Source organism: Electrophorus electricus, chromosome 24 (genome assembly GCF_013358815.1).
Source record: "Electrophorus electricus isolate fEleEle1 chromosome 24, fEleEle1.pri, whole genome shotgun sequence".
In the NCBI taxonomy this organism is placed as follows: domain Eukaryota; kingdom Metazoa; phylum Chordata; class Actinopteri; order Gymnotiformes; family Gymnotidae; genus Electrophorus; species Electrophorus electricus.
Window position 1 is genome coordinate 11,630,811 of NC_049558.1, and position 11,634 is coordinate 11,642,444.

An 11,634-nucleotide genomic window follows, 5' to 3' on the forward strand; every position below is an offset into this window, starting at 1 on the left:
GTTATTTCTACTATACTAGTGAACAATAACCAATTCCAATTTTATATATATATATATATATATATATATATATATATATATATATATATATATATATATATATATATATATAAACACACACACACACACACACATACATTAGGACTCGTTATTCACAAATGGTGGAGCTGCAGAGATATAAATAAATATGGAAAAAATATGAATAGAGTTTCAAAACTGTTTGGCAGCAGCAGAAAATATACAGGACAAGAAATTATTCTGTATAAAAATATGTTACATTTATCTGAGGAAAAACTGATCAAAGAAAACTGCTGGAGCTTCATCAGAGTAGAAGAGGGAGAGAGCGAGGGAGAGAGAGGGAGGGAGAGAGAGAGAGAGAGAGAGAGAGAGGGAGAGAGAGAGAGAGAGGGAGAACGAGGGAGAGAGAGGGAGAGAGAGAGAGAGAGAGAGAGGGAGAGAGAGGGAGAAGGGAGGAGCCATTTTTACAAAGAGAAGAGGAGAGAGGGAGGGAGGGGGACCACTGAGGAAGAGGTGATGTCATCTCTACTAAAAGCCAATCAGAATATGGATTAGACAGAGAGAAGAGAGAAGGATGCTAGAGAGGGAGAGAGTGAGAAAGAGAGAGAGAGAAAGAGAGAGAGAGAGAGAGAGAGAGAGAGAGAGAGAGAGGAGGGTGTTTTTTCCATCACTGCAGTATCAGAACAGAAGGGAGCGATCTAGCCATTGGATGGTAGAAGCAGGAAGAAAGAGAGAGAGGGAGAGAGAGAGAGAGAGAGAGAGAGAGAGAGAGAGAGAGAGAGAAAGGTGTGTCACACTAACAAGAGAAAACAATATTGCCGAGCTCCGTTCGTACCTGTGAAGGTAAGTCCTGTTATCATCACTCAAATACCTACGTGTTAAACACCAGAAGTGTAAGCGGTTTGTGTGTTTTGCGTGTAACTGTATGAGTGTGTGTGGGTGTGTACACTCGCGCGTATATGTGTGCGCATGATGGAACCCCACCCTCCTTCCTAGGAGGTGCTGAGTACCTTGGTGAACACACCTCTGAGGTGTCTACATGAGGGCCAAGCAGCACAAACATGGATGTTTCATAAGATGCACTACATAAAGTGAACCAGTTTTGGTCTGAATTTGCTGTATGTGATGTGAAGCTCATTGAACTGGGTGGTGGCCCAGACAGACAGCTATTATCAGAGACCAGACCAGAATGGTCGCTCCTGTCAGACATAAGGGCAGCCTGCAGCCTTTATGGCGCTTTCACTACATAAGACCAGCGCAGTGATACACACTCTGTGTCTCTCCTCCTGCAACAGCAGGACATGAGGAAGGTAAATAATGAATGAACTCATGCATAACGTGAGGTTTCAGACAGCTGTAGAGTGTCATAGCTTTAATCCTCTTTGATTTATGGTCCGCACTACTGTATATGTTAGCATTGTCTACTTCTAATATGCAGAAATGGCTCTGGTAAATAGTGTGGAAATTTCAATGGATGCAGAGATAAACGTATAGTTGTTTTTACTATTTCAGCAACAAAAGCTATTAAATAGAACAATGTCCATTTATAAAATGTGTATTATGTGTTATATCTGTTTATCTATCAGAAAATTCAGAGCTAATCCAGTAACAAGATTTCTTCAGACTGTTCTTTTTACTGTGTGTGTATGTGTGTGTGTGTGTGTGTGTGTGTGTGTGTGAGAGAGAGAGAGAGAGAGAGAGAGAGAGAGAGAGAGAGAGAGAGAGAGAGAGAGAGAGAGAGATTTTAGCTTTGTTTCTCTGTCTAAATGAACAGTCTCACCAGTTACACAAAAGAACTACTGATCATATTATCTATAGTGCACACAACAGTACTACAGAGAGGTCAAGGTTGTGCCAGGACTCCTTCAAAGTATTATAAAGTATTATATATTACACATTGATGCTAATCTAGGCAGCCTTTAATGTCTCCTGTACCAGTTGTTCAGTTGTTAAAGATTTTAATTATACAGATTTTTATAGTTATATTTTATAGTTATAGATTTTTAATTATACACACCTCATTTCTAAGTGTGTGTGTGGTAGGGGGGTTAGAGACAGAAATAGGTGTTATATTTGAAAATGTAGTCTGATGAGTTAATTTAAAATATAGATTCTGTATAAAATTGAAGTTTGTTGATGCAGAATTTTTAAATAGGGTGATAATGTAAGTTCAGACTGTTAATATGATGAAAAGTGCTTAATAACCACAGTGGACATTAATAACCGCATTATGAACACAATACGAAGGTTAAAAACCACATTGGACATTAATAACCGCATTATGAACACAATGCGATGGTTAATAACCACAGTGGACATTAATAACCGCATTATGAACACAATACGAAGGTTAAAAACCACACTGGACATTAATAACCGCATTATGAACACAATACGAAGGTTAATAACCACAGTGGACAGAGTCGGTGTGACATGGCGCATTATGAACCCTTCATATTTGTATATACGAGGGTTAATAAGGAACTAGGCATGCAGTGTGTGTGAGTGTGTGTTAGAGGGAAGGTTTAGATTAAAATAACGTGGCGTGAAGCACAGCCAGCTTCGCAGGGTTTTGGGGTTGTTGGGGGTCTGGTCTCAGACATCTCCGTCAGGTGTCCCTGGTCAGCGCTTCTCACGGCTGGCTGGAGGATTTTCCCAGCAGCACCCTGACTTTTCTCTCTTGTTTTTCTTCTTTCTCGCTCTTCTCCTCAACCTTTTTTCCCATCTTTGTATTCATCTAATAACTGCTCTCCCTCCCCCTCTCTCTCTCTCTGTCTCTGTATCACTGTCTTTCCTCTTTTTCTGTGAACAGAATGAGGTCTTTATACTCAAATATGGGAAGAATTCTCCCCCTGCGTCTCGTTTGCCTGCAGAAACAGAGCTTCACACTGCTTTCATATAAATACATGTCACCAAACATTTGTGTTTGCATGCACCAATAAGTGATTATTAGCAATCACTTTTTTCTTTTGTCAGTAAGATCACAGCTCCTATTTCGATAATCAGAGGATGGGGGAATTACATGAGAAATTCTGGCAACCCTGGCAGACCAGGGGAGGGCGGGGTCCCAATGAGACATTATGTAGTGTTAATTCTCCAATACAAGCTTTACGTTTTTGGCGTTATTATTATTATTATTATTATTATTATTATTATTATTATTATTATTATTATTATTATTATTATTGTAACACTGTTTTACATGAAATAATGGATTTAAATGTTTTGTGTTGTGTTATTTAACAATTTAAAAAAGATTTTGACACCTGCTCTATTTGCTACATTTGTGCTTAGATATTTTTCCATAATAAGGTATAAGATGGACAGTGTAATGAGGAACAGAGATGAGCTTGCAGCCCTGCTTACACACTCCGGGGGGGTCATGGCGCCCGCACTCTGATTTATAGTACAAGCCCTCGGGAGAGCGAGGCTTGGGCAATCTCTCAGCAGCTCAGGGTTAAGTGACTTACTCACCTCATAACCCAGGAAGTGCATCTTTAAACACACAGCCATCTCGCCGGTGTGTGTGTGTGAGCATTCGACTGAGGTCTGGAGCATTAGTAGATGAGGAAGAAGCACAAACAATACTTTTACGCTTAGTGAATATACAGTAGAAATTTGTTTTCATCTGACTGATTTATTTTAACTGCTTGTGGTAAGAAGAAATAAAATTGTTACAGCTATGATGTGTTCATTAACACTAATGCTTTACTGAGAGTCCCCAGTATAGCATACACCGCCACTGAAATCATTTCATAATTTACACTGGTTCTCAATCTTCTACAGCAAATAAAGACATTAAATGGGAAGTCACAGTTTTAAAGATTTTCCCCTTCAATGCTGCTAAAAGATTGGTAGTGTTGCAGATGAATCAGCCTGTATGTGCGTTTATGGATTTTAATTACCCTGGTTGGTCCATTTGGCTTGCGAGCATTTATCCGCCTTTAAAAGGCCAAACGGAGCTTGTTTCCAGGCGGGAGATCCTTAACGGATTCCCTCATTGAGGACGTGACGTCCCTCTGGTATTTTGGAACCTTGCCTTGGATGAGCTGTGGGTCGTGGTGGCCACAACTGCTGGAAACACACCTTCCAAGAAAGAAGTCCTTCCGTGTTTTTCTGAACCTTTTACCTGAAAGATGTTTGCACGTACAGGGCTGTGTGCCAGTTGCGTTGACGTTGTAGAGGATGACAGAGCCAGGGTTTATCGGCTAGGGTGACATCGATGATCTCACCCACGTCCTGCAACTGGAGCTCCTCTGTTTGCGGTCCGGTTGGTCAGGACCAGAAGATCAAAAGAAGGATCAATGAATGTGTTTATGCAGGGACCAAGTCCGCCACCAACAAGGCCAGGCGAAACCCGGCCGGGCTTTTCCTAAACGGAACCAGAGAGTAGATGAGATTTAGTGGCGCGTGAGCAGCGCGTGAGTGTGAATGGAGCGTGAGTGGAGTTTTTAACATATTTAAGAACGCAGAGTTGGTCTTAGTTGTGTTGTAAAAATTTTGATTTTACTAAACAGATGATATTTTAATAGAACAAAGGAATTATTCAACAAAAAAAGTGCCACAGGTGTCTTCCTGATGTTCTATCTTCATTTGATCATTTCATTTGCAGAGAACACAGCTGAGGCACGTCACTTAACATTTTTGGCTAGGAACTCATTGTCAAGCTTATAAAAGGAACTTCTTTGCAAAATAAAAGTATAATGTTTTCTGTCAGTGAAGACATATATGAAATGCTTCAGATCAGAGGTCAAGTTGAAGTAAGCCATAATTCTATACAGAGAGTCCTAGAGAAATGTGTGGAACATTTGGTTGAGTCAGGGACATGTTCAGTTCCCAAAGCCTGGTCTGTTTTGAAACAGTGCTGCAGCTCATCCATGTGTTGCAAGCAACCGACTGAATGTGACTGATGCGCATATGTGTGTTTTACTTATATATGAAATGTTCATATCCAGAGCATCATACAAAATCAACGACTCTTTGCTTGATCTAGAAAGTTCTATCAGCATTCACTGCTTAAGGAAGTGCCTGATAACCTCTCAAGCTTCCAAAACCACTTCCTTTCCATCTAACATACAGATAGTGATGATTAGATTGGTGACTCCACGTTGTCCTGCTGCGCACAGCAAATATGAAAATATGAAACTATGAATGACAGGATGTTTTTTCCTGAGGAAACATAAAAGCAGCTGGCAAATTGTCCAAAGCAGTTTTGTATGTGCATGAAACGGGATCATTATTGATCCGTTTCTCTGTCTCTCTCTAGAGGCCAAAGACGACTCAGACCGCCCCCTGCTACCTGTCTGGCGATCACTGTATTCTCTCGCTTTTTCCTTTATGTTCTGTATCTCTTTCTCTCCTTCCCCTGTAATCCCTGATGCCATCACATTCCCAAGCTGTCCAGCTGCTGCCGTTTATATATAGAAGCTTGGCTTTGGTTTCTTTTGTTCTGAGTGCAGCAGGATCTGTTTCGCCCTGCGCCACATGTGCAGCTCGCTGTGTTTATTACAGCTGGTCTGTGTTGTCTGCGCTGGTGCACATGACCACTGTTTAGTGCAACGTCTCTGCAGTAAGGTCTGTGCTGCTGTAGACTTTATCTCTGAGCCCCGTGACGTTGTAGACCAACTCCGAGCCCCGTGACGTCGTAGACCACCTCCGAGCCCTGTGATGTCGTAGACCACCTCCGAGCCCCATGATGTCGTAGACCACCTCCGAGCCCCGTGACGTCGTAGACCACCTCGGAGCCCTGTGATGTCGTAGACCACCTCGGAGCCCCGTGACGTCGTAGACCACCTCCGAGCCCCAGATATGTTGCTGACAATCTATCGTGCAGCCATTAATTTCTCTCCCACCAACAAACACCCCATTATACCACCGCCACTAATCTGCGAGGATCACTACTGCCTACCACAGGAAACATACAATCGTCATGAAGCTAAAATGGCATGAGTATATCGAAACACACACACACACAAACACGCATATGTGCCTGTATACAAGCACAGCAGGGCCAAAGCCAAAAACCCCCTGAAAATCCTGTTTAAAATTGCAGTCCTGCATGAGGTAAAGGCTTGATACATTTAAACGTCCCCTTAGACGTTTCTACAGTTCCTCCGGATTTATTTCTACCTCACTGAGAGCTCTGCACTCTTAGCTGTCTGCCATGCTTTTAAGACATGGCATAAAGCCAGAAGCCAATCAACATGCAAGTGTAAATTGTCCAGTTCAGTAACAAATAAGACAATTCAATAAAACAGGGCAAGTGAGTGTATGCAGAGCAGCAGTCTAAAAAGGCAACACAAGGTTAAACTACGAGAAGAAGAGAGTGCTCTGGTTGGGACTCTAGGTAGAATAAAGACTTTGCAAAGGCAAATAAAAATATGTGAATATGTACATACCAGAGCAGTGTATACAACAGACTCAAAAATCTCATTGGTTGTCTGGATTTGTGCAATGTATCTCTCATGGTCCTCGTGTGAATGTGACCTTTCCTTCTTCACGAGGTTCCTCACTCTATTTTTGCTAAGCAAGCTCCTACTCATTAAAATAATCATCATTTATGAACATGTGAACTTGTGAAACTTTTTCAACTTTCTCACTATTGCTATTGGCTACTTGTGGTGGAAACCATTTGCAAACAAAATATCACTGGATTTTTTTTTGTTTGTTTGTTTTGGTTTGTTTTTTTGATACATTCATACTTTGTCGTGTGTGTGTGTGTGTGTGTGTGTGTGTGTGTGTGTGTGTGTGAGAGAGAGAGAGAGAGAGAGAGAGAGAGAGAGAGAGAGAAAGAATAGATCTATTAGGGATTAAGGACAAGGTCAGGACACAAGACCTATAGCAGCACCATCTAAACTTACACAGCACTCATGTCACTCTGAAATATTACTACATGCTATGCTACATATTATGTAGCAGCTATAACACATAACAGCCATGATGCTCACAGGAAGTTATACCACATAGAATGGCAATAACATTCATATGAGGTTTTCGCTGAACATTATATTTAATATATTTTAACGCAACATTTTCAAAAGGACATGAAAATGTGTTATAACCTTAAACATAATATCATACATAACATAAACATCATGAAGGTAACCAGTTTGAGAAGAACAGTGATGGACACATAATCAGATCCAGGTATAGTTAACAAGTTCATGAGTTGGAGAAGAAGATCAAGGCCTGTGTAGCATCATTCTTCAGCACGTCTAGTGTTATAAGAGGACACATTACTCAGGTACAGTTCACCTTTGCTGTGAGTCCAACTATAGGAAGGTAAGTTCTCTCTCAAACCTTTGCTGTGAGTCCAACTATAGGAAGGTAAGTTCTCTCTCAAACCTTTACTGTGAGTCCAACTATAGGAAGGTAAGTTCTCTCTCAAACCTTACTGTGAGTCCAACTATAGGGAGGTAAGTTCTCTCTCAAACCTTTGCTATGAGTCCAACTATAGGAAGGTAAGTTCTCTCTCAAACCTTACTGTGAGTCCAACTATAGGGAGGTAAGTTCTCTCTCAAACCTTTGCTATGAGTCCAACTATAGGAAGGTAAGTTCTCTCTCAAACCTTACTGTGAGTCCAACTATAGGAAGGTAAGTTCTCTCTCAAACCTTACTGTGAGTCCAACTATAGGAAGGTAAGTTCTCTCTCAAACCTTTGCTGTGAGTCCAACTATAGGAAGGTAAGTTCTCTCTCAAACCTTACTGTGAGTCCAACTATAGGAAGGTAAGTTCTCTCTCAAACCTTTACTGTGAGTCCAACTATAGGAAGGTAAGTTCTCTCTCAAACCTTACTGTGAGTCCAACTATAGGAAGGTAAGTTCTCTCTCAAACCTTTACTGTGAGTCCAACTATAGGAAGGTAAGTTCTCTCTCAAACCTTTGCTGTGAGTCCAACTATAGGAAGGTAAGTTCTCTCTCAAACCTTTACTGTGAGTCCAACTATAGGAAGGTAAGTTCTCTCTCAAACCTTACTGTGAGTCCAACTATAGGAAGGTAAGTTCTCTCTCAAACCTTTACTGTGAGTCCAACTATAGGAAGGTAAGTTCTCTCTCAAACCTTACTGTGAGTCCAACTATAGGGAGGTAAGTTCTCTCTCAAACCTTTGCTGTGAGTCCAACTATAGGAAGGTAAGTTCTCTCTCAAACCTTACTGTGAGTCCAACTATAGGAAGGTAAGTTCTCTCTCAAACCTTTACTGTGAGTCCAACTATAGGAAGGTAAGTTCTCTCTCAAACCTTTACTGTGAGTCCAACTATAGGAAGGTAAGTTCTCTCTCAAACCTTACTGTGAGTCCAACTATAGGAAGGTAAGTTCTCTCTCAAACCTTTACTGTGAGTCCAACTATAGGAAGGTAAGTTCTCTCTCAAACCTAACACACTCGATCCACAAAGCCTTTTGATTTAGGCCAAATTATCTGGATCAAGTGTGTTAAATTAGGGTTTGTACTAAACTGCTGAGGAAGGGAACACTGTAGAAGTGCCACTGCTTTAAACAGTGTTTAGCAGCATCCATTACATTACATTGCATTACATTACATTACATTTGTGCTGAGTGCGCGTCCCCGAAGCCTCTTAATGCAGTCAGTGGACTTCTAAGTGCTTTCAAAATTCATGTTGTTTCACATTTCACGTTGGACCAGAAGTTTTGAGACTGGAAGGAGCAGAAAAGAAATGGAAGCAGCCAAAATAGGCGAAATGTGACCATCGTAATGGAGAGATACGAGCTCCAGATCAGCTCAGATGTGAAAGCACTGCTCAGTGTAGTCTCAGCCATTTGGAACAGAGTATAAGATACCAGAGTACCTCGGGAAACAGAGAGAGAGAGGGAGAGAGAGATGGATAAAAAGACAGAGAGAGAGAAGAGGTGTGGGGGTTGGGAGAAATGGGGGATGGTAAGGAGAAAGATTGTGTGTGCTGCAGGAGTCACAGGGTTGCTATGGTGACTGCAGATGAGGGAGCGGCACCTACACACTTGCGCGCACACACACACACACACTTGCGCGCACACACACACACACATGCGGGCACAGACACACACTCTCAGGCATACAGACACACACTCAAAAGCATATATATTCTAAATGTGTCATTTATGTAGATTTCATTAACTTCCCTGATAAAATCTGCATATTTAATACCCTGGATATTAAATCATTCAGAACTTCTGCAAATTCTTTGTACACTGGTTAATTTAATTTCATTGCCTTATATTTTGGTAAGACCACAGATCCGATTGAGACTCAGTTATTCATACTGTTTAATTATGTGACCAATAGCTGAGCGTGTGGGAGGAACAGCGCTTATTTTGTGCTTCTGTCCAGCCAATAGGAGCCGGAACGTTCCAGAGCTTCTGGTGTGAAGGCCTGTGTCAAGTTTTACGATTCTCACATTATTTTGGTGGCATTTTAACGAATGGATTTTAATGATAACATGGGGGAGAATAGTCTGTTTCTTTTAAATATGCATTTAAGATTGTAAGCTTGAGAGCTTTCTGACATCAGCTTCGTTAGGACAGACAGACGTACCAGACCATTCATCTTAAACCTCTATAAATGAGGTCAGTAGCTGCATGGTGAGCACTCTATGTTTAATAAGTGTAGGTTTGTAAATGAGGTCAGTAGCTGCATGATGAACACTCTATGTTTACTAGTGTAGGTTTGTAAATGAGGTCAGTAGCTGCATGGTGAGCACTCTATGTTTAATAAGTGTAGGTTTGTAAATGAGGTCAGTAGCTGCATGATGAACACTCTATGTTTACTAGTGTAGGTTTGTAAATGAGGTCAGTAGCTGCATGGTGAACACTCTATGTTTACTAGTGTAGGTTTGTAAATGAGGTCAGTAGCTGCATGGTGAGCACTCTACACCTTCTAGCGCAAGCTGGTAGGTAGCTCAGTGGTTCAAGTATTGAACTAGTTATCAAAAGGTTCCTAGTTCAAGTCCCTCTACAGCCAGGTTGCCCTTAATCCTCACTTGCTTGAATTGTGTTCATTTGCAATTGTAAGTTTCTAAATGTGAAAATTGATTGTTTTCTCACTAGTTTAAGATCAGGATTCTGACTTAAGAGATATCAAACCATGTTACTGTACAAGCCATAAATGTCCCAAAGGAAGCCCACTTTGTGCTGTTGAAAAGAGTAGGTGATTTTTGTCTTTATTTTAATGAGTAAATGTGGTAAAGAGAGTAAAAGAAGGACATGAGGAATGGAGTCAGCACAGGCTGAAGGAGACCTTTGACCTCAATTAAAAAGAAGAAATACAACCTGGATATTGTTACAGTTTTAGAGAGAGAGAGAGAGAGAGAGAGAGATTGCAAAATGTCACTCCGTGAGAGACCGTAAGTAACTCACGCTACACTAGTACACCCCCCCACCTCTCACTACATAATAATAATCATTATCCTATTATTAGATTTACTGTGTTTATTACTAATTTTGTTTGATCAACTTTATTATCATTTATTGCCACATTTTCTTTTAACTTTTATTATTACATTTACATTTATGGCATTTAGCAGACGCTCTTATTCAGAACGACTTACAAAAGTGCTTTGTCATTTCTTCATAGAATATATCCTAGTACAGTGCAGTAGGTTAGAGTCCAATATACTAATGATCTAGAATACTGTAGAATACAGGGATCACTGATGATGACTAGAAGTACAAAATACATGAGGTCTATCTTCAGTCTGCGCTTGAAGACTGCAAGGAACTCTGCTGTCCAGACAGCAAGTGGGAGTTCATTCCACCATCTTTGAGCTAGGACAGAAAATAGTCTCCATGCTTGTCGTCCATGAGACCTGAAGCGAGGTATTCAATCCAAGCCATACTTGAGGTTCGAAGTAGTCGAGGTACAGAACGAGCTTTGACCATTGACCTCATGTATGAAGGGGCTGGTGCATTTTTGGCTTTGTAGGCAAGCATCAAGGTTTTAAATCTGATGTGTGCAGCTACTGGGAGCCAATGAAGGGAGCGCGGCAGTGGAGTAACTTGTGTGAACTTCGGAAGATTGAAGACCAGTTGTGCTGCTGCATTCTGGACAAGTTGTAGAGGTTTGATGGCTCTTAGAGGAAGACCAGCAAGTAGCGAGTTGCAGTAGTCTAGTTTTGAGATCACAAGAGACTGCACAAGCACCTGGGTAGCTTCCTGCGAGAGAAAGGGTCGAATCCTTCGTATGTTACAAAGGAGGAATCTGCAAGACCAGGTTATATTAGAAACATGAGTTGAGAATGACAACTGGTTGTCCAAAGTTACGCCCAGGCTATGGGCAGCTTCAGATGGTGATACCAGGGAGATCTCTAAGGAAACAGTGAGGTCATGGTAAGGGTTGGGAGCACCTGGGATGAACAGAAGCTCAGTTATACTGGGGTTGAGCTTCAAGTGGTGGGCTGTCATCCATGATGCGATGTCAGTCAAACATGCTGAGATACGTCTGGAGACCTGCATGTCAGAGGGTGGAAAAGAAAGAAATAATTGAGTGTCATCAGCATAGCAGTGGTAGGAAAAACCATGAGAAGATATTACATCACCAAGAGAACGAGTATACAAAGAGAAGAGAAGGGGGCCCAATACTGAGCCTTGTGGGGACTGAAACCATCTCCAAGCAGAGCCAGTCACACCAA

The 11,634-nt window shown here is 41.3% G+C and overlaps 1 protein-coding gene across 3 annotated transcripts in view; it reads left to right on the forward strand.

The window, feature by feature from the left end:
• Positions 1 to 687: 687 nt before the first annotated feature.
• l1camb (L1 cell adhesion molecule, paralog b) overlaps positions 688 to 11,634 on the forward strand; it is a 48,635-nt gene continuing 37,688 nt past the window's right edge. For all 3 annotated transcript variants that reach the window (XM_035522457.1, XM_035522458.1, XM_035522459.1), the window contains exon 1: positions 688 to 861. The gene's annotated coding sequence lies outside the window, so the exon portion shown is untranslated. The remainder of the gene's footprint in view (positions 862 to 11,634) is intronic.